Source organism: Protopterus annectens, chromosome 10.part0 (genome assembly GCF_019279795.1).
Source record: "Protopterus annectens isolate FY-2018-M chromosome 10.part0, PAN1.0, whole genome shotgun sequence".
In the NCBI taxonomy this organism is placed as follows: Eukaryota; Metazoa; Chordata; order Ceratodontiformes; family Protopteridae; genus Protopterus; species Protopterus annectens.
In genome coordinates, this window is record NC_056744.1 from 275,964,276 (window position 1) to 275,988,637 (window position 24,362).

At 36.9% G+C, this 24,362-nt stretch overlaps 1 long non-coding RNA gene across 1 annotated transcript in view; it reads left to right on the forward strand.

The window, feature by feature from the left end:
• The window catches only part of LOC122812785, a 366,012-nt gene that overhangs the window by 7,830 nt on the left and 333,820 nt on the right, over positions 1 to 24,362 (forward strand). The window contains exon 2 of the long non-coding RNA XR_006366562.1: positions 18,723 to 18,816. This is a non-coding gene — a long non-coding RNA (uncharacterized LOC122812785). The remainder of the gene's footprint in view (positions 1 to 18,722; positions 18,817 to 24,362) is intronic.

Consider the following 24,362-nt stretch of genomic DNA (forward strand, 5'->3'; position numbering starts at 1 on the left):
TATCACTGGGCATGCACACCTCCTTTGTGGATGTATAATTGGGCATGTCCACTTCCTTTGTGAATGTATTAATGGGGCATGCACACTTCCTTTGTGGATGTATTAATGGAGCATGCACACTTCCTTTGTGAATGTATTAATGGGGCATGCACATTTCCTTTGTGTATGTATTAATGGGGCATGCACACTTCGTTTGGGAATGTATTAATGGGGCATGCACACTGCCTTTGTGAATATATCAATGGGGCATGCACACTTCCTTTGTGAATGTATGAATGGGGCATGCACACTTCCTTTGTGGATGTATTAATGAGGCATGCACACTTCCTCTGTGGATGTATCACTGGGCATGCACACTTCCTTTGTGGATGTATAACTGAGCATGCACACTTCCTTTGTGGATGTATCACTGGGCATGCCCCTCCTTCCCTGCCTGTGCCATCAAATACCTGAGCTGCTACTCAAACTCATTTCACCTGGACCACAGTCAAGGCATTATCCTTCTATGTCAACAGTGTAGATTTGAATAATTCATCTTAAAGAATGCAAACTAAGACATGAAATCCCATGGTCAACCGGTTTGACATTCATTTGACATCACACTCATTAAATTAATATAGTGATTTTCACTCACACTGGTAGCTTCTGATAACACATGATTCATTTTAGGGTATAGGGAGTCAATCTCCTGTGGATTTCATCAAGTCAAAAGTCACCAACCCTGCACCTCCTGGTCCATTTGCCATTGTTACCTATGGACAAGATGTTTAATTTTTCTAGTGATTCATTCTGTTTTACTTTATTCTTTCAGAGCTTAGTCAGTAGCTGAATATAGTTGAGTTGTCAGTTTTATTTTTTGTCTGCAGCAACCTCATCCTTCATATGGTGTTTGCTCTACAACTCATAATATCTTCAAATTCTTATCGTTCGATTCTCAGCTGGAGCGCCTTCTGTGTGGAGTCTGCATATCCTCCCCGCGGTCGAGTTGCATTCAAAAGACATGTGTGAATGGGTGTGCCTTCGTTGAAGGTTGGGCATCGGGCTGGCACCTCGGGACCATAACAATCTACTGCCAATCATTAGCAGACCGTTCTGCTGTGGTGACCCCTAACCAAGAAAAGCCGAAAGAAGAAGAAGAAGAAGAAGTTCTGAATATCTCAATGGAAACCTCTTTCTAGCCTTACTTATTTTCTCATGCATATGGTTTACTTTTCTCTATGCATCTAATTGCATCTGATTTTATTGTATGACCTATAGGGTAGAGTGGTAAGCTTGATTTGGCATGTTTGCTATATCACTGCCAGAGGCATGATCTCAGATGGCAGCATTTATTCACTTGTGAAACGTCTGCTGCCCCATGTTCCTACCAGATTTACACCAGTCACCTCCTCTGTTTGGCTTGTGGTCGAGTTAGGATAGCTTATTCTGCTGACTCAGAGTCCTCTTGAATACTGTCCTTACTGAGCAGGAGTAAGTAAATTCCTTCCCTGTGTGGTTGTGGGTTTGTGTTTAGGTGTTTTGCATTTCTGTTTCTGTGTACAGGTCTGTGCAGGGTGTTTGAGTGTTGATTTTTTATTTTTTTTGGTCAGTAATAAATTCCTCAGCTACATTTTGTTCAATTCCATTCCCTTGACTGCTACATAGAATCAGGACAAGACTTTCTCCCCCAGAACCTATGGTATTATCCTGTCTAGTGGTTTGAAGGCTTACACTTTGCCAGAATGGGGTCGCAACTGAGTGAGTTGAAAATATACAAGTCAATTTCTAGGACTATAAACATATATATATATTTATAGTTCCCCTTCATATGATCGAATTTCTCTAAACTCGAAAATCATAAACTCGAAACCAGAATCTTGAATTTAGAGAAACTCGAACATATGAAAGGGACAAAAAAAAATGAACGCCCTTCAAATGTTTTCGCGGGGATGCCCCCTGCACCCCCCACACCCTCCTACTTAAATATACCTAATCCGAGATCGCACTATAGTGAAGGAAAGGGAAATCTCCCAGGGGTTGGAAGGTGGCTTAAAGGCTAAGGTGTTTGCCTTACAAACACAAAGTGCAGTGTTTAAGTCTCACAAGGGATAATTGGCTAGGCTTAAAATGGCTTGCAAGGGCAGTTAGCTTAGTACTAAACTATGAACCTATTACGCACTATACGCATAAGTGCAAAATGGAAGTTTTTCCATTCCTCCTCTATAGTGTGGTCACGGAACATTCACATTTAAACTGCTAGGGTACAGGGGGACCTGGCCCCCTGGAATACAGTAAGTTAACTTTTTATTTTTTTAAACCTAAGGTTCCCATTCACAATTTCGAGTGCATGGAAGTTCGAGATTCTGGTCTCAAGATTATGAATTTCGAGCTTCCATCCATTCAATCTTGTGAAGTGGAACTATATATATATATATATATATATATATATATATATATATATATATAAATTTATGGGTCTACTTTCTCTGATTGAAATACCATTAGAGTTGATGAAGTGTGAGTTGAACTGCAAGGCTAGGCTAGCGATGGTAGATAGAACAGGCTTTCCCATGTTGTTTTAGTAAGGCTTTGGAGTTGCTAGTTAGCCATGCTGTGTGTTACAAATTTTCCTAATGTGGACCAAATTATTAAGTATATTTAGGAAAGCATTGTTAAAATATTGGACAGCAAGATTGAGCTGGAGTGTTTTTAGAGGACTCCAGTTGTACTGCTGGAGAAAATGTTAAAGTTGGAGAAATGTTTTTCTTATTGCGAATGAGTTTGAATGTGGTGTTCGGGTTGTGAATTTTTTTTCTGAGGATGAAAGTAGGTACATGATCACTAAGGGTGTCAGGAAGACAGCCAGCAGTATGATAAGAGATTGATTTATTAATGAGAATCCAGTTGAGGATGGACTGCTTGTTAGAATGTTTGTCTACATGGGCTGGTGAGTGAATACTTTGGGTGAAATTATAAATGGTTATGAAATTAGAGGGGTAATCAGATGAGCATGTAAGCCAATCTAGGTTGAAATCACCTAGAACAATGGTTTCCTGGGTGAAATTAGTAGATGACCAGTACAGGAGGTGTTCTATTATGGTTAAGTTGTTACCGGGGGAAGGTAGGTTTTGTGGGAGTTTATTATGAGGCATGCTGCTATTAGTTCAATACTGAGGAGGTCTGGGGGGTATAGTTGATTTGTTCCAGGCCAGGCTGAGGGTGTCTTTGGAAAAAAATAGCTATATATATATATATATATATATATATATATATATATATATATATATATATATATATAGGTCTACTTCAGTAGAACAATCACTCACTTACCCAACACCAAGTTGCCAGAGATGACAAGACTGACACCTTCAGAAGACTGACATCTGGAGGTCTGACATTTCAGGCAAGGAAAGTAACCACTTGGCCATCCCAATAAAACTAACTAAAGTAAGCAAAACTAAACCCACCGATGTGAGGGGCTTCACCCCCTCCCACACCCCCTAACTAAATATACCAGCTCTGAGAACGTACTAACGCAGGGGTAAGGGGCAAAGTTCAACAGGATGGCCAAGCATTTACTTACCTCACGTGAAAAGTCGGTCTTCTGAAGGTGTCGGTCTTGTCGTATTCGGCAACTGGATGTTGGTTAAGTGAGCAGTCAGTCTACTGAAGTAGACCTACATATATATATATATATATATATATATATATATATATATATATATTTAGATAGATATAGATATTCAGATATATTGGTTCATAGGTTCCTAGGTAAGTACTAGGCCAGCTGCCCTTGCAGGCCATTTACAGCTTAGCCACTTTCCATTTTACTACTTGAAATAAACTATCCCATTTGGTTATAGATTGGCCTTACCCATCCCATGACTGATAATTATATATTACCCCTATTGCGAATAACTGGGATCATACCATAGATAATTTGAGGAAGAAAGCAAACTTGAGCAAAATAGTGGAAAGTCAAAACTGAGAATACAATCACCACTATCTTCAGGCACAAATAAATCCGGTCCAGCAAAGGTTTTAAAAGCTTTAATCCACTCAAAGCAAACCACGGGTATGTGCAAACCATAAAACAGCAGCAGTCAATAACGCTTAACACCAAACGTTTTCGTCTTAAACTTCTTCAGTTACAACTCCATTTTAGAAATTCATACCTTATACAGGAGCCAGTCTTTTACACTGAGTTGAAAAATTATTGCATTTTCCTCAAACTCCAACTTCTATTTCTGTGTCTCTGCTGTGGGTGTGTAGCAAAGAGAAACCAAACGACTTTCTTCAGCACAACTTAAGAAGCAACAATTAAAGCTTCAGTTTCACAAAGAAATTAGTGAACATAGCTCAAGCAAAGCAACCTCCACAACTTGTAACCAAAATTCATATCACTTCTTTAGAATACATCTATGAGCCAGAACTCAGTACCACTAAAATGAAGTGGTACTGAGTTCTGGCTCGTAGATGTATTCTAAAGAAATGATATGAATTTTGGTTACAAGCTGTGGAGGTTGCTTTGCTTGAGCTATGTTCACTAATTTCTTTGTGAAACTGAAGCTTTAATTGTTGCTTCTTAAGTTGTGCTGAAGAAAGTCGTTTGGTTTCTCTTTGCTACACAGCCACAGCAGAGAGACAGAAATAGAAGTTGGAGTTTGAGGAAAATGCAATAATTTTTCAACTCAGTGTAAAAGACTTGCTCCTGTATAAGGTATGAATTTCTAAAATGGAGTTGTAACTGAAGAAGTTTAAGACGAAAACGTTTGGTGTTAAGCGTTATTGACTGCTGCTGTTTTTTTGCGTGTTTGCACATACCCGTGGTTTGCTTTGAGTGGATTAAAGCTTTTAAAACCTTTGCTGGACCGGATTTATTTGTGCCTGAAGATAGTGGTGATTGTATTCATAATTTGAGGAATACTATGCATGGAATAAAGCATTTTAGAGCTGCCTGTGTCCATTAGTAGCACAGCGGCAGTCTTGGGCAAAATTTCTGTTTCCCATCCATAGATCTATGTTGCACTTGAATATGGACAGGGATGAATTTGGTTTTATGTAGATGGGTGTCTGCTCCAGGGCATCTGTATCCCCTGCAAGATATACCTGTCCCTCCAAACCATTCTGCTGAAGTTGCAGAAGTGGTTTAGATCCCTAGACCAAGTTTTTCTGATGACATTTGACTTGCTGATGTGCATTGAATCCATCAGTAATGGATCAGAGGATGCCTTTTGTGAAGACTGGCGAAAGATGGGTGAAGGCTGCCAGCCTAGTCAAATAGAATTTGATACATAATTCTGTCATTTGTATAAATAAATGTAAAATACAGGCTTGTGTATTTAAAATGAACGAAAACACTGTAAAATGTGAAATTCAAGATTGTTGCAACATAGCCATCTTCTGTAACGAAAATCAAGTCAAGCATTTCAAATGTTCTTTGAAGTTGCAATTATCTAAAAAAGTGGTGCCAAAGTGTCTGACTGAACACATTCTTTCTATTGCCTTAACTTAAGGAATAATTGTTAGAGTATACATGTGGAATGTCTTTTATTGTTGTAGTTTCCTGAGCAGGTGCTAGCTTGCTAAATAATGCAGTCTGTGGCCTGGGAACTCCAGACTAAGTGTCAAAATGATGTAATGTGAATACTGGGAAAACCCAAGTGTCAAAATGATGTAATCTGGGAGGGTCTTAGCAGAACTGTTTGTTAGTATTTTAAAAACGATTGTTCAGTGAGAGACTAAAAGCATTTGTCTTGGACCATTAACCCCAGTACTGCTTATGCTCTTTATGTACGTAAGTAGGATTATAGCACTGTGTTTTCTCTTAAGAATAGCTAAAGATTAGAAAGTTAGATTAAGTGTTTTTCTTTGACATCAGACCTGTCCTACTGTATTGTTTTAAGTTTCTATATGATCTCTAAACTCTTAGATATCTCTGTGGCGTAGTAGTATTGTTTTGTGTTTTAATTATTTATTATTAAATATTTTAAAAACCTTTACCTGTGGCTGGTTTGTGTAGAGATAGTAGGTTCCAGAGTACATTGCATATTTATATAGTTTACTGTAATAGGTCACTCTAATAAGCCTTAGACTGAATAGTCACATTACCAATTGGATAATAATATTACACAGTAATAATTGGACACCCTTTTAAGGGCCTTTGGGTAGCTGATAATTATTAAGCTGGTGGTGGCAAGAATTACTACCATATAGTCTGGGTAAAGGGTCACAGCTAGAGAATCTGTGTCAGCCTTTCCCAGGAGTGTCTGTGAAGTTGTATAAATACTTATCTCAAAGTGTGGGTGTGTGTCAGCTACCTGGGCAGGGACATGAAGCACTGGTTAGACAGAGAGGGTACTGGAGGTTAGCTTGCCAACTAGGCTGAGATCTGGCCCCTATAGCTGTGCCAGTGGGAAGTCTTATTGGGGACCTGCAGAGCAAGGGATCAACCAGCCCCAGACTGACTGTGATCTCTGTGTGCACTTAAGGGAAATTGTACTTTACTGTGTGTATTAGTTATCCTTTCCTCTTCTAGGAGATGACCTCCCTGGTGTTAGTGGTGAGGATTGAGGCTCCTTGATTGCTGGATCAGGGCACGGTCGTCACACCTTGTATGCCAGGCGCAGGTCAGCTTTTAACAGTATGTAGGATACAGATCACCTTTTAGCAGTATGCAGGATACTACATATAGTGACAGGGCCTTGAGTCAGTCCATGTAGGACATTTTGTTTAGGCTTTGTATAGGTACCTCTGTGGGCATACCAGTTGTTGCATATGTCCAGACAAATACATGCCAAAGGTAGCATAATATTCAATGAATGGCCTAATGAGGGCTGAGTAAAGGTGGGCAATGACATCCCTAGATCTAGAATAATCCTTATTTTATAAACTGTGCAGTATAAAAGGGCTTTCTTTCAACAGTGGGCACATGTTGGTCAAAAGTTAGGTCACTGTCCATATAAGTTCGCATAAGTCCATATAAGTTCCTAAATTTCAAAGAAATGGGTCATCTGTTAGGGATATATTGACAATGTTGTAGTTCCCTGGGATAGATGACATCCGAAAGAATACAGTAATGCATGCATTTTTGGCATTTAGCTTCAGTCTATGATTTTAGCACCAGTTATTTATTTAGGACGAACATTCAGGCAGGATCGCTAATTCATTTGGGGAGTCAGTGACTGCTCAGTCATCTGCAAATTTAGTCAGCCAGAGCCCTTTGGTATTGGTTTTACTTCTGAAAAGTAGATGCCAAACAGGAGAGGTCCCAGTACAGAATCCTGGAGATCCCCTCTGATGACTAGTCTCTTTATGGAGGCAATTTTCCCAGTTTTGATTATCTGTGTCCTGTCTGTGAGCCAATTAGAAATCTAGCAGGTGACATAGAGTTTATTATTAGTTTATTTAGCTTTTATACTATGCCTGACTGGGGAATTGTGTCAAATATTTGGCCAGGCCAAGGTGTATGGTGTGTATTTTGTCATCATCCATTGCACTGGTGATCTTTTCAAAAAATCCACCAAGCTGGATAAACATGATCTGCCCTTGATGAGTCCATACTGATGCAGGTCCAGTGTTTGGAGGTTCTGTGTGTTCTGATTGATTAGATACATGATAAGTCTTTCCATGGCTTAGAATATGAAGCTGGTCAGATGTACGGGTCTATAATTAGTTGGGTCTGTGGAAGGTCCTTCCTTATGCAGGGGAATGACTATAGCTGCTCTCCATTCACTCAGCAAAAAATGTGTATCGAGGCTAAGTTTGAACAGTGTTGTTAGTGGTGTGGCTAAATCGTGCTTCATACTATTTCAGATGTATCCAGGGAGATTGTCAGGACCCATAGATGCAGTATTTTTAGGTTTTGATAACACTTAGGACTCTGTCTTGTGTGACAGCTGTAGGTGGGCCAGATTCAGGTATATCATGAAGGACTGATTGAGGGGAAAAGGGGTAAAGTTTGAGTTACATTTATCAGCCAATAGGTTGGTTATATCTTCAGCCTCAGTGCAGGTAACATCAGTCACAATCAGCACAGCATATTGTTGTGTTCTGCTTTTGAGGCTACGAGCATAACTAAAAAATGTCTTGTGATTGTTTTTGGCTAGGGTAGCTATTTTAAGCTCAGACTCAACTTTAGTGGATTTTATTAAGCTCCTGAATTGTTTATTCCATTGACAAAGAGTCTAACATTTTTGGAATTACTCTTCTTATTTTTGGTCAAAGTTATTTTTCTTTTATTTTTAAGCTTGTTGATATTATGGTTAGCATATGGATTAGCTTCTGGTTTTAGCCCTGTACGTGTTCTTCCCTTCTTCCTATAGGGTATAGCTGCATGTATACAGCTGTTTACATGCTGGTATAATGTGGTAGTATATGTTTTTTCATATTCAGTGAAGTTAACTAGGTTTATGTGTGTCTGTATGTAGACAGAAAGAGGTATATAGATGTGTAGCCCATTTAGTTATAAAACAAAGTAGTCAAAGCACAAAATACCTACCCCAAAAGATTGAAAATCACAACATCTAAAAATCACACAATAACAAGCTAAAATGTTTTTTTTTTAATGGGAAATATTGCCCCTGCACCCCACACTTCTGCTGCCTATATAAACTAGCTATGAGTTCAAACAAAAAGTGGGAAAATGACAAACTCCCACTCCTCACTGTACTGCAACCTTCCACAAAGTAATCTGGCATTCTAAAATTATCTAGTTGATCACTTGTGCCAGTAATATAAACATATATATATATATATATATATATATATATATATATATATATATATATATATATATATGTCAACTTTTAAATTTCAAAATACCAAAATCTCGAGTTTTGAGATACTGAATTCAAAACATTGAGATTTTGGTATCTTAAAATTCAAATGTGAACCAAAAAAAAAAAAAACCAAAAAAAAAACAAGTAAAATAATGTTTTTACAGGGGTGCAAGCCACCCTGCACCTCCATACCCCCCCTACTTTAATATACCAACTCCAAGATGGCACTACAGTGATGAGAATGGTAAGTGGAACAGGAGCATTACTGCTCTCTTCACTGTAGCACAATCTTGGAGTTGATATATTTAAGAAGGGGGTGTGGGGGAGCAGGGGGGCTTGCCCCCTGCAAAAACATTATCTTAGCTGTGTTTTCTTTTTATTTTGTTCACTTTTAACTTTCAAGATACCAAGATCTCGATGTTTTGAGTTCGGTATCTCAAAACTATAGATTTTGGTATTTTGAAATTTAAAAGTAGACCCATTTTATATATATATATATATATAGAGAGAGAGAGAGAGAGAGAGAGACAGTCCTCTACTCTTTGTTTTAACATATTCACTTGTTTGCTTATATGTCTTGCATCAGTCTGATTGTATCTTTCAATCATGTTTCGTTTGTTGTTCCAGCTTGCTCAGACAGTTCAGACGTGTTAGGACAAAGCAGTTTCTTATTCTTCCTTGAGTAGATTTTCAATTGCTCAAAGTCCGGCACTTATCGTTGGTGACTTTTTTGCTCACCATTCACAACTCTTTGTACTTCTGCCACATCATTTCTATGACTTATCTTGCTTTTACTCTTTATTTCTCCTGCCTTCCATCTCTACTCCTCTTATTAGCTCAGACAAATACTGTTTCTCATGCACTTCTCTCTTCTTCTCCTTCTTGTCATCCACTGTTTGAAATTTTCCATTCTTGACATTTGTTTTATGAGTGAGCATTAAACTGTCCCACTTATAACATGTCAACACATTTCAGTTCCATATGATACTGTATTTATCTTGTTTTAATGATGGTATGTTTGTATTATTCTACATATCATGCATGTAATACTATTTGTATTAATCTGTTTACAATATACTGTAATATGATGTCAGTTTTCACCTATGTATATGTGTTTTCTGTTTGTTTATTTTTGGAGCTATCCTCCAAGGACCTCTGGTGAAACTGGATAAAATTTCCAGTAAATAAATGTAAAATGTCTGTAACAGTCTGCTTCATCTCTATGCTGCTTATATTTAGCAAAAATGCTGTCTGACTGACTTTTACAATTCTCCATTTTAGCCAAAATTGCTTTTGCAATATTTTATACTTCCTTTTCTTCTTCTTCTTTTAAAGAGGTTAGTCATTTTTGAAACCCTACTTGTTTCAGCATTATAGGCATCAGTGTTGGTTTTACATTTATGAGCCATTGTATGGTTTGTTTCACCCTGTCAGTGTCTTCAGAGCTTGAAATACAAATCTCCGATATTTTCATGTAGTGAGTTATTTGTCACCTGCTTGCTGGGTGGTATTTTCTGTGAAAAGGCTACTATTACGTGTTGTACACAGTCTTGCTCTTTTTCTTCAAGTATCACTTTTAGGTACTGTTTTAACTTTACTTTCCAGAGAGGTAGCACATGGTTATACAACATCCCTATGTTTCTGCATATCAGGATTACTTTGATGCAAACCACTCTCATTCTGTGACACCCCGGCTTTCATTGTAACAAAATTAAGTTGATTAGGAAGACTTTCTTATGGAAACCTGTGTTATTGCATTTCAGCAGAATCTAAGCCCTTTCATCCTTCACAGGTAATGGCTTTATTTTCAATACACTCACTGTTTTGTCTGTCACCTTTTTTTTCTTTCACTTTTTTTTCAGTATGAGCAGTGTTTAACTTAGCATTACATTTCATCAGGCTTTCTATCTACATGTTCAGCAGTATAATTTTTTTTTAATTCAGAAAATTCACCATGTTTAGACATGGCTTTCTTTCTTGTAGTGCACAGTTCTTCAACTGTTGTGAACAATTTTGACTGCCATAAGGTTTTGACTTTTAAAAGCGTCACCTCTAACTATTCCAAACATGACACTAAATAATTCCTGGTGAGCAGGCATTCAGTTTTATCAGTATAACCTTGTAAATTGTAATAATACCACTTTATCTTGTGGTAGGTTCAAAACATCACAGCAGATCAGACCTGGTTTGAAAATGCCTTTAATTTTAAATACCACACTACAATTTGTCCAGCATTCCTTATAGCATAAAATTCCTTTTCAGGAATGTCTCTGATTTTGACTCAAAATTTAACTCTGTCCCTCTTAATCACTCCAAAAACTGCTGACTTTTGGAGAAAAGGTGATGAATTACACTTAATAAAGAATGATAATAATTAGAGTTATAGAGTTCTTTTACTTCAGAAAATGTATATTGATTCACATTATTTTATTCTGTCAATGTTTCAAATGAATAGTAGCTGTAGTTTAAAAGTGCCTGTGATTGTCCCTCATAATTTTTGGATTCATCCCTGAATCTGTTGAGATTTGTTGCTGATTCATTGAGGGCTGTGTCCCCAAATGCTTGTCCTATAGCCAATTCATAATTCATTAGTGAAATCAGTTTAGAAAAATATCATTGAGAGCTATTCACAAAGTACAATGTTCGTCAATATTGTTAGAAACTTAAACAAAATTACCTGCATTTTAATTACCCTTCATTTTTTCTAGCAATATTAGTTAGCAGAGTGTCACCAACACATCTTTTTATTATTACTCATCCTAGGATTGTTAAAACAAGTGTTCTTCAAATTTCATAGTATACTTTACCAGGTATATGACACACTGCAAGAGTTGCTGTACTTTAGAACAGAGCCAAAAAACAAACCCACACAAACTGATGGAGACACTTCACTATGAAAACACATTAACCAAAAAAAAAAAAAAAGAGAGAGACTTTTTAATTGAATAAAGCACTTTTGTTTCTTTTAATGCCGTAACTTCTTTAGATTCCAGTTGTAGATTTGAAGATAAAGTCTCATCATTATAAGGACACTTAATTCAAGCAAAACAGTGTGGAAAGATTTTGTTTTACTTTAATTTTTTTGTTTACATGGTTTGCACAGGATATATTCACAAATGCAAAAATGATTTGAGGTTCATATTTGTAAATCAATATCTTCCATTGTTTTAGCATGCAACATTTTGACTTGCAGCAATTGCAGCAATTAACACAGCTTGTTAAGGACTTGCTGACAACATACTGTATAGTTGTTGGCTTTACATTCTATATTTTGATGACTTAATTATGAAGATTATGTTGGCAATGAAATACTGATTGAGAATTCTGTACGTGAAATTTGATTAAAAAATCAAATGAATGCTGACTGCATGATTAAACAAATTATTTATTTAACTCACTGGTGAACGCATCAGGTTGATAGCTTTCATTAATGGAGGTAAGGAGCAAAACACTTCATCCTCATTAGACATCCATAGTAGTGCTCTATGTTTGGGACCAGATGAAGAATAACATTTTCACATCAGACATATGCCTTGCCTAGATGGTACGATGAAGTAGAATACAGTTTAACTGATAGCATATCTATGCAAAATGCTTTCTACCTCAATTTTGAATGAGTCAGATTCCAGCCATGTGGATCTTTCATAGTCATGGTCAGATTTCCCTGATTTGAAACTAATCTATCCTGTCCATTCCCTCCAATGAATTTATGTCCTTCTTTTGCAGTAAAAGTATGTGGCTACGAAAGTTGGTCTTGTATCTGCAACAAATCTTATTGTGCAAATGATCAAATTACATACCATTTGTGTAGCTGGTCTTTTGTCATAACTTATTTGTGGTAAATTGTTATCAGATACTCTCATTTATTATCAAGCTTTTATGTTTTCCAAAATATTCCAAGAGATGGTTCCATTTAGTGCTAATTACAATGACTACTTATAAACACAGCACATGCAATAAGTATCACACCAAGATAAAACTACTATATCTACAATTTAAAATGGAGTAATATCAGTATTTCTGAAAAAAAAAAAAACTTCTAATCATTTTTTCAACTTTATAAAAATTTGGAATGGCCTTTTTATATTAAAGAAACTATAATTGTGTTTGGGGTGAGGTATATGTACAATTTAAAATGGAATAATATCAGTATTCCTGAAAAAGCTACTAATCATTTTTACAACTTTATAAACATTTGGAATGGTCTTTTTATATTAATGAAGCTATAGTTCTGTTCAGGGTGAGATATATCTCTTTGAGTGAAAAAACATGCCATTCTCTTTTAGTCCTGTCAGTGGTTCTACTCACACCTAAATTAACTATTTTTCAGTTTTTAGAGATCAGTTGAGTACTGAGTTTTATAAAAGGACAAACATTACATTTACTTCAGAAATGCATTTTAGACTGCATTTTTACAATTTTTTGCATCATCTTATATATGAATTAAATGGTGGGATTTTATTCTTAAAGAAAAAGCGTGCCTATTTTTATCTATGCTTTTATAAATTATTTTACCAGTGCTTCAGTAAGAGATAAGCACTTAACTAAAAATGAATGGTTGATTGATTGCTCATTTAATGTAAACATATGGGAGAATTTATAGATGTCATACCAGCATCAGGGAATGCTGACAGGTTGGATAGTTTTTTTTCTTTCTATGCTAGGCTCTAGTACTATTCCATTTAGCGGTAATAAGAACGTAGATAACTTATTTGAAAATGTTTGAAATTCCACAAAAAAGTGTCTCCTTCTACTGGCCCAAAAGATGATCCAGAAAAAGTCTCAAAATACCCTTTTACTGACAACAAGAATTACGTGCTCCAAGTATTCCTGTCAATTGGAATGGAGAAGCGACATTTTTATCTGGAAGTGATAATGCCAAGTGGGAGCCCATAAAGAGTAATACTGTTAAACCAAGCTATTGACAAGAGATACCTTCCAATAAAATATTTGTGATTACTTCCAGAGCAGGACAATTCTGTTGGCAGTTTTATGGGCCACAATATGTTTACTGGCAATAGTAATCTTAATGATTTAGTAACTATTTATATTGTGCTTTGGTAGATTGGTAGATGTTTGGTGTCACTGTAGTATAGAAAATGTTTCTCCAGTCATTTTAAAATGATTCAGGTCTGCCTTCCCTATATTATATAATGTCAAAAAGTGAAGGGAGGTTAATATAAATAAACACTTTTACTAAATGGATCTTGCAGAATGTCATGAATGAAAAATATGAAAAAAAAACATAGATACATGAGACACAGAAGCACATAAAAAGTGTTGAAAACGTAGGAGCAAATTGAAATTCTTTTTTTGTTTACTCATAGAAAAGGTTTGCACTTTGTGAAACAGTTAAATGGCTGTGGAACTATTCAAATAAAATTATTCTTGCATAAATGCAGAATGTGACTTTTGTCATACTAGGAAGCTACTCACTTAAGACTATATTTGGCTATAATATAAAAGGCAGTAAAATATACATTTTAAAAATTTGTCCAATAACCTATCTAGTCCTTATAAACCTGTACAAAAGCTAAACATAACAGGTGAAACATGGCATCTTATCACAGAAATGTTTAGGTAGTTCTTTCTGATTGAGTCATCTTTCTGAAAGTGCTGTTCACTGAGCAATCCTTTTGTACAATAACCTTATTCAGTGAGTCCTGTACCCTTGTACTTCTGTTTGCCAAGTCTATTGAGGTAGTGCAGATTGTATAAATATGAATTAGAAGGCACAGCAGATTTAACATGGCTTCAGATTTCCCCTTTCATAGTATTTGGGCAATCTCAGGTATGAGTGGGGGGGGGTCCTGTCATGATGGGCAGAATACTTGGGTTGAGTTTCATTAATCTTTGTTTATTTTTTATATGAGTTTGTATTTTTCAAGAGCTTTGCACGTGTCACTATGCATGCCGTTTTGAGGTGTTTGCTTGATTATTTTTTTTTAATTATTTAGTGATTAATCGAAGAGTAATGAATGCAGACTCGCAGCATATATTTACTAGAAGATCGGGATAATCACAAAAATAAAAAGAAATGAAATTGCACTTGTTTGGAGTAACTCAATAAAAGTTGTAGTTGCTGAATGTTGGATTGATAATACATAAATTTACGTTTCCTTCACTTTGCAGAGAAATCAGTGTTTAGTAGCTGGATACATCCCAACAGTTTTATGTGCCACTGGGGGATAAACAGTTTGTGTGAGTTTTGCTTTGAAACAGTGTTTCTTGCACACATTGTATTTGATACACTTGTTAAGCATCTGTCAAGCAGGGCTTAATTAAACAGATTTATTTATTTATTTATTTATTTGCAGTTTGTTTTCCGGGATAGTCCATTATCCTATCAAAATCTCTAAACCAAGACAAAGCCTTCCTTTTTAATCACAACCTAGTACCTCAATGCATTACACTATTAATACACATAAAAAGTAGTTGCATATAAAAACATTACTACAGTGATCTGTAATGAAACATTGAGTATCACATAATTCTGACTCAGAATGGTTTGATTAAAGCAGTTATACTACAAAAATCATCACAAAATATTATAACTTCCAGTGTCACAAAAACATATTAATAATGTTTCTGCTAGGAGACTTTAGCTCCCATGTAATTCCTGCAAGATGAACATATGTTGCCATGCACCCAGTCTGTCTATCTATACAAATATATATATATATATATATATATATATATATATATATATATATATATAGAGAGAGAGAGAGAGAGATAAACACACGCACACACTCACACAGACACACACACACACATATATATATATATATATATATATATATATATATATATATATATATATATATATTATATTATATATTCCTCCAATGTCACAGAAAGAAAAAAGAGAAAGGCAAGAAAAACTCCTCTTACCCCAAGTCACCCAACCTCAGAAATAGTAGGAAATATGTCTATCTGTACACGTGAAGCAATATGTGATGCATTGAATTATCAAGAACACAAGAGCTCATTTAAAGCCTCATGACACTTAAAGTGTTGACAAAATATAATATATTCAATGACAGTTTTCCCTCTGGAGACACTGGAAAAAATATCATATCTCCACAAAGGCATGCCATCTAATATTAGCACAGCATGATGTATGTTTGGCTTCTTCTCATGATTTTCCACCACTCCTTTCTTAACATTGATGAGGTCATGTGTTATTTTTACTGACTTTTCTGCCTTTCTGTGGTCATCTAGACAGAGTCTTGCCACCTATATCAACTACATGCCACATCAATTTGTTTTCTAGCAGTGTCTTTCTGCTACACCCTTTAGGCCTGCAAGAACAATCATATCTGAGGCACAATAAGATCGAAAGGGAATATTTTTGTTGTTGCATAATGTCTGTCATTCTTTTAACCAAATTTCTGTCATTGATGGTAGAGGGGAAGTAACTGGCTGGTCTTGTATGAAATGAGTGGTGTGCAAACAGCACAGAAACCACTAAGTTAACAGACTTTTATCCTTAAGTTCTCTGGTTATTTCCTACATATGTAAAAATCCAAATGAATGCAATAGAAGCAGCTTGAGAAAATGTACTTGAGATAAACTAGTTCTTAATAATGTCTGCATGACAATTCATGTGATAGATATTTTGCATCTGTTCAGTGATCCAGGTCAAGGCTTGTCCTTTACTATGCAGTGGGAGAACTCCTGTCTGAATTTCTGCAGACATTCTCTCATAACTGCTATTTCTTCACAGAATCTTATTAAATGTAATGTAATTTTATCTATCATTAGAAGCAGTTTGGGCTTCTTTCCTTTGTTAACTATCAAGATTTGATTCATTTCACTTGCTGGTGATGTGAAATGCACAGCTCTTGTCTCCAAAGGCATTCCTCCAACTGAGTCTTTTATGAGCTGCTATTCTTCTAAGCTATGAAGTGTGGATATGTCTCCAGCATTCTAGGTTCAGACTGACAGACTTAAGTGTTTTACTTTTCTTGACCTAAAGCATCTTTAGGTTTCAGTAGAGAAAGAAGCAAAAAAGGTGAAGTAGTATTTCATTTACCTCAGAAAATTGTTTTTAGTGATGTTTGGTACATTCTTGTCCTAAGACAGATATCACATTTTCTGGATTGCTATTGCAGTTTATGTACCCACAGTTGTGGAGATTCTGGAAGAAAAGTAATACACAGTCTACGTCACAAGTATTTCAAGTAATAAACAGTTTCCACTTGTGTGCCTGGATACTGAAGTCTGTATATATGTGTGGACATGAACATACTTATGTGTTAGGTAAATATGCTACAACTTGCATTAGAAGTTATGCAACCAACCAAGATAAAGATTAAGCTGTTTTTTTAGAGATGAGATAAATTAAGAGTGTGCCTGATTATCCGGATGAGAACAATGCTAGTTACTAATCTGAGCAATGTGGGAAGGTGAGCCATGGACTAATATCTGCCCCTCTCCTGAAAGTCCCAAGGCTTGATTTCTAGCATGACAAATGTTCAGAAAATAAAAAGTACCGGTAAAAATGGAAGTACGATGGTCCTGTTGTTGAGAAAAGCAAGTCTGTTAAGTGACCATAGGCCCAAAGGTCAGAACATTTATCTGTTTATGTGGCTGCTCCCTATTGTAACCATAACACTTGAAAATGAAATGTATGAAACTGCAGACGTCACTGCTCTTTAAATTTTTTTTTTCCAAAGGATGAGCCTTCTGTACCTCCAATGTAGGGTCTGCTCTCACATTACTTCTAATTATGTATTCTGAGGTGTTCATACCTCAGAAAAAGGGAATAATCCAAGAATCAACAATCTTGAACTTAGTACATGTTAGTCTGCATTGTCACACAATCAAGGTTGTTAATCCAGGACATACACTAAGGAGTCTTAGAATTACAAAAGTTTAGGTTTATTAGATTTGTTAATTGGGGTTGAATACTGACCACATAGTTCTTTTCCAGACTCAGCCAAGGAGCATTGTCAGATCAGGTGACTTTCTGAGAATTAAAACTTACGGAACTAGAAGATGAAAGTTTCAAATCTAGACTACAAGAATCAGCTTGTTAGTAGCTTATAGACTTAATCCTGTCTGCTAACTGGCAATTTTGTAATATCTATCTATCTATCTATCTATCTATCTATCTATCTATCTATCTATCTATCTATCTATTTATCTAATACTGAAAGAAAAATATATTCCTTTAAGCAGTAAAAGTGAATGTCTGCCTAAAGTTTATGAGAGAAGGTCCAGATAGTAAAATAAATTGAGAACACAAGAATACTTCGGGCCTATATTAGAATTACAAAAAGTCAGTTCAGTGAATGGTTTGCACATGAAAAATGCAGTTCGTCAAACTCGCTTTTGTGAGGGGGTGCAACCCCCTGCTAATTATATATATCAACTCTGAGATCACACTACAATGAGGAAAGGGCAAATTTTCCGATCTTCACTGTACTGCAATCTCACAATAATAGTTCATTGAATGGCATTTTCGATGTAAAATGCTGCTCGCTGTACTAAGCTTTCATGGTTCTAACATAGACCTGAATACTTCTCTATGAACTATGGTGATACAAGTCATTTAACATTTTTGTAATAGCATAGTCCCTAAGAATTGCAAGCCTGAACTCAGAACAGTAATATAAATGTTATACAATATGTAAAAATCCAAATGATTTTGAAATGAAAAAGGTAACTTCCGAAGTTTGCCATGTACAGTCATGTTCACATTATAGTGAAATCATAATTAATGAAACCCATATTGCTTTGAATGCCATAAATTAATAACTTTGGGAAGCATTATACACAGAGTTACTGGAAAGTAGCCCAAATGACGGGAAGCCTCAAATGGAGGGTCATATTCTTTAACTTCACAAATTTTCTTCTTGCAATGGTTGCATTATAAACAATGTAACAATTCACAGCCACATCTCAAATAAATGATTGATCTTCTTTACTTGTTTGTTTTTTTTGTTTGCTAAACAGGATACTGGACTGATCTGATCAGGACTCATTTCAGTCAGAGCCTGGAAGTTACAACAGAGAAGAAAAGAAGAGTAATATGCAACCTCCCAAAAACGTAAGTTCTGTTTGTTTTGTTTTTGCTTATTTATACTATTTACTGCACTTTTTATTGCTTGCCACCTACTTTAATACTGTAAATATATACTGTGTACTAAACTACACTGTTGTACTGCAATTGTCTGCTAAATTGAATTTTATTGCTGTTTTCACTGTTTACAAAGCTCTTTTTGCTAGTTTTACTGTTTGTTAAGTATTTGCTGGTACATTTCACTGTTGCAAAGCAATCTGTTCTGCTTGTTCTGGTTTTCCTGCCAAGCAGTGTTAAAATAAATGATTTGTTAGCTGTTTAAACATTCTTTAGAATTTCCTTGCTGATTTATTTGCTGTTTTAAATGTTTTCTAGTGTCTCAATGCTATTTTTCCGCTGTGTTAAACATTCCTTAGTGGTTCCCGTTGAAACTAGGGTAGCTAGTAGCTGTAGCATAGTCCAGATGCAGGTTTACTGCATATGGGTCTGTTTGTAGTGACCATTTCCTCTGAGCACATTTTCCAGGCCATCTTGGATTGGAAGGGGCCTTTCTGCACTTTAGTGAGAGGATTGTGATGATTGGAACATGTCTAGTGAAGGGTGGTTGGTCTAGGACTTGGAATAAGCATCTTCATTGGTCCTTTTGAACCTTTGTGAATTTTTTTCAAGTTTTTGCCTCTTGTATTTAAGCCCTGCATTTGAACATACTGCTGCTTGTTTGCATGTCACTCAGAACTGCATACTGGCATGCAATTGTGCGTCATAGCTAGACAGATTAATTCAACAGTTTTTCTTTTAGATGCTGCTATAGCACATTAGTGTAGTCCCCATCCTTAGTGCTTTCCTGGTCAAAGAAATACTGCTAGTGAGCTGAAACCTATTAAACTACCAACAAAAAAACCCAGACAGAAATATCCATCCACTGAGCTCCTCCTTGGTCGATCCTGAAAAGCCCTCCCCCTTAGTGATAACAGTCTTCAACCTAGCATTAATGACAGTTGGACTACCCTTGTTTCTCCTGCCAACCTTGTTGACTTCAGTATCTTGAGGCAGTGTAGCAATTGCCTCATGTATACCGACAACCCTCTACAAATAACTTACTCTAGTACAGAGTGTGAGAGATGTGTCTACACCAGGAATCTTGAATCCATGCTCTCTCACATTCAAAACAGTAACACGGAAGAGGTTGCTAACTCACCCACCACCACACATGCACATAGTACCACTACTCATACTCATAGTATGTATCTAACATTAAAATCAACATATGCTGAGGTTCTCTCAATGAACCTACCAAGAAACCACAAACCTCCAAAACACAAGACTGTTACAACTAACACCGTTCCTACAGCACCCATGACACATAGCAACACCACTGTCTCACCTACCAAGCCTGTAAGGTGTAACACTCAAAAAACAAATATCGTAGTCATTAGAAACTCAATAGAGAGAAACATGGATGTTCCACTCAGGTTAGGCAAGGAGAAAGTCATACTCAGCTGCCTATCTAGTGCCAGGATTCATCAGATCACCCATGCACTCAGCTCTCAGCAACAAGTACCACTATGACACTGTCATAGTTCATGTTGGAGTGAATGACCTGAGATGGACCTCACTGGACTATATGAAGAGAGACATGATTGAGATCTCTGAATACGTGTCCCAGGCAGGTATGTCCCTAGCCTTGAGCAGCATACTACTCTCACCTACAGTGATGCCACAGTATATATATAAAAAAAAAAAAAAAGATGAATTTCAATAACTGGCTTAGTTTTGGTCTCATTCAAAGGAGATCCAGTTCCTGTTAGTCTCGGAAGCCATGATCGACAAGCCTCACTGCTTTGCCAGAGACAGTTTGTATCAGGAACCTCTAGGAGTTTGGCTGCTGGTAAAGGCTCTTGCCTCCCCATAGTGCTTTTTTTTAGGCAAGGTGTCGAAAACAAACTTACTGAGATGAAATTTGCCAATTATAACAAAACAAGGCTCATGCTGCTAAATGCTAAGAGTTTAAACCAAAAAACGCACACCTTGGAAGCACTTCTATCACTAGAAGATATAGATGTCTGAGCAGTCCAAGACATCTGGCTCAAGGCCTCAGAGAGTACCCCAGCTTTGCAAGGCTACAATGCCTTCCACACCTTCAGACCACAAAATGAATGTGTGATAACAAAGGGAGTCGGTGTTTCTATCTATATTACAGATAAATTCACCTCCCATCCAGTTAGACTGGACAACTCTGTGGAGCTACTCCAAGTTCAGGTTATGGTGGGTAAAACCTCCATTCAAGTCATAGCCAGGTGTAGATCGCCCTCCATGGGTCATGAAATACATGAAGTCTACATTACAAACTGGAGACAATCCAAATATTACTGAACGCTCTAGTTATGGGGGATTTTAATTATCTCACCATCAACCGGGAAACCTACTCTAGCCCTAACCTGCTAGAGCAAAAGTTCCTTGACATTGTTAACTCAGTTGCCCTGGAACAAAATTGTTCATACCCCAACAAAAGGAACAAATATAATAGATCTGGTCCTTACTAACATGTCAAGCAGATGCACTAATGCAACTGATGGACCCTCTGACCACAAATCAGTCACCTTTGAGCTGACACTAACACCAGAACTCACAAAGGGTGAAATCAGACTAAAAAACCTTCACCAAGCAAACTATACCCTCCTAGGGGAATGTGTAAATACATTCCAGGCCCCACCCCCAGCTGGCAGTGATAACTACACCAAAGCGTACACTAAAGCCCTATGCAATCAATTGCATAAGTATATAGACCCTGCTGTACCAGAAAGGATTAAAGCCAGAGCCTCAAGTAAAAACAAGCCACCATGGTGGATATCTAGTAGCAACAAACTTTACAATAAAAAGAAAAATGTTACTGTCCAAGAAAACAAAGGCGAGACCCTAACAATGGAAAAACACCATCCTCAGCCTCAAAAGGCAAATAAAAGAACTTGTCAAACCCTCTTGTGACATCCCAACTCTAGGCCAGTAATCAAGTAGTCTGCATCTTCACCACTGACACTGTAGAGGGCCATTCACTTGAAATACAAATGGATACACTCAGTATTTCCAGATGTAAACCTCTCTGCATCAAACACAATTTCCCTTAAGAGCACACAGGGAACACAATCAGCAGGGGACAGGATTTCTTTATATCTGTCTCCCTCCAGGACTCCAATAAGGCTCCCCACTAGCACAGCTGTAAGGTTTAAGCCCTCAGCTGAAGTCTAAGCCAAGTCCTTCAGCACCTTCTCTGTGAAACCAGTGCTTTGTGTTCCTGCTCCCAGCAGCAGAGACACACACTCTTTGAGATTTGATTTTCACACACACACACACACACACACACACACACACACACACACACACACACACACACACACACACACACACACACACACACACACACACACTTCTGCCCAGACTATAAGGTAGTTGTACCACCACCAGACACTTCAAAGACAGCTAATCTAAGGCTCTTGCAAGGGTTCCCAAATATACTGACTGAAATTAATATTAATACAAATGGTACTGTAGACCAAACAGCCAGGCTGTCAGGAGTGGCCACAGTGTCACCAATAGACATAAGTACTCTCAAAGGTTAAAATATTTTCTAAGGACCAGCCTCAATGAACATTTTAAATATATTTAATAATAAATAATAAAAGAACATGAAAATATAAAATATCTATTTACAGTAAATATCAGAGCTTCAGTCAGAGGAAATATTAAAATAACACAGCTGGAAAGATTCACATAGTTACAGAAAAACAATACTTTACTAATCTCATTATACCTTCCTGACGGATCTAAAAAATACTATTCCCTTGTCACTTATTGGAGCAAGGCAAGATGAAGTAGATGAGAGATCCTTCTTTGTCAAGTTACAAAAACAGACCAAAATGAGATGTCTGTCTCACCTAATATTAAAACATTATTTCTGTACAGCATGACATCACATAAATTTGGTCACCTGACATCTGGTTCTCATGTAACCTCCCCCCATTGCTAGAAATGGCAAGGATTTAGCACCTACATGTCAATAATACACACACACAAGAGCATTGTGCAGATTTGGTGCAGGTTATGGAAGTCATAAGAGAATTACAAACTTCTGCTCCTCCGACAGAGACTAACAAACCATACTTCTTACAGACATGGCATCTCTGGCTTCATTCAAAACTGTGAGATAACATCTTTATGGCCTAAGCCCAGTAATTAAATTTTCTTACTATTTCTCAAAGTTAGGTGGATTGAGATTAACCTCTTCTCTTCCAGTATTCTCTGCTACAATATATATATGTATATATATAGGTTCATAGGTTCATAGGTTCATACTAGGCTATCTGCCCTGGGGCAATTATAAGCCTAGCCCGATTCTGTATGGCTTACGCCACCCCTTGATTTGAGTATACTGTGCCCTTTTTAAGGTTTAGTTTACTGTGCCTCTGTCTAATAGTGACACGGGAGTAATCCCTGGGACAAACCTACGATCCCCCATCCACTTATCGAGATTCCTCTTGAAGAGATTCAGTGAGGTGCTCTGCCTCACATGAACTGGAATTCTATTCCAGAGCGAAGGGTGCCTCTGGGTTATGAACCTGTCCCTCCAGCAAGTTCTATTTATTTCTGTGCTGAGGTTCAAGTCCCTCAAGCTTGTGGCTCTAAGGGATTTAGATTTACTGAGGTGGAGCATGTCCATTAATTCTGGATTTGACATAGCTTTGTATGTCAGGCATAGATCGCCTCAAAGTAGGCGGTATGCAACTGAGTAGAGCTGGAGTTTTTTTAACCAAGCAGCATATGGCATCTGTTTGAGACCCTTGATCCTCTTGGTGAGATACTTTTGGGGTCTTTCTAATTGCTGCAGGTGTCGGGTAAGGTACATCCCAAAAGGGGCATTGTATTCTATATATATATATATATATATATATATATATATATATATATATATATGTATGTATATATATATATATATATATATATATATATGTAAACAGTAACAATAATGCATGTACATTTCTTTCCTGCCCAGCAGGGCACAATGTTGATACATTTTTAATACAAACAGCTTTACAAATACATTTTTCAAACCAAGCATCTGTACAAATCAGTTTGATATACAAATGACATAGAATTCTTTACAAAATTCCAGCTAGCTGTGCTGGTATATGTTACTCATCCACTGCCCTAGTCCTCCTGGCATAGTTGGCAATACCTCACATCATCACACCTGTAAGGGCTTCTTTGAGGAAAAACTTAGCAAACATGGCCAAGGATAACCCTAAGGCCTTTTACAGCTATGTATGTAGTCTAAAAGGTAGGACCCAAGCATGTGTAAAACTAGTGATCTATGACCCCACATTGCTAGCAAACTTTCTAGTGGATAGGTTTGGCAAAACTTTCTCTCCATTATCCCCCCTTACCTATCACAAACCTTCCTCCAAACTTAACCTCACCCTGCATATCTGAAGAACAGGTCACCAAAGTTTTGTCCAAGGCAAAAAACACAGCCTCTATGAGTCAATACAACACCCCAGGCTGTCTTCTAAACGGGTTAA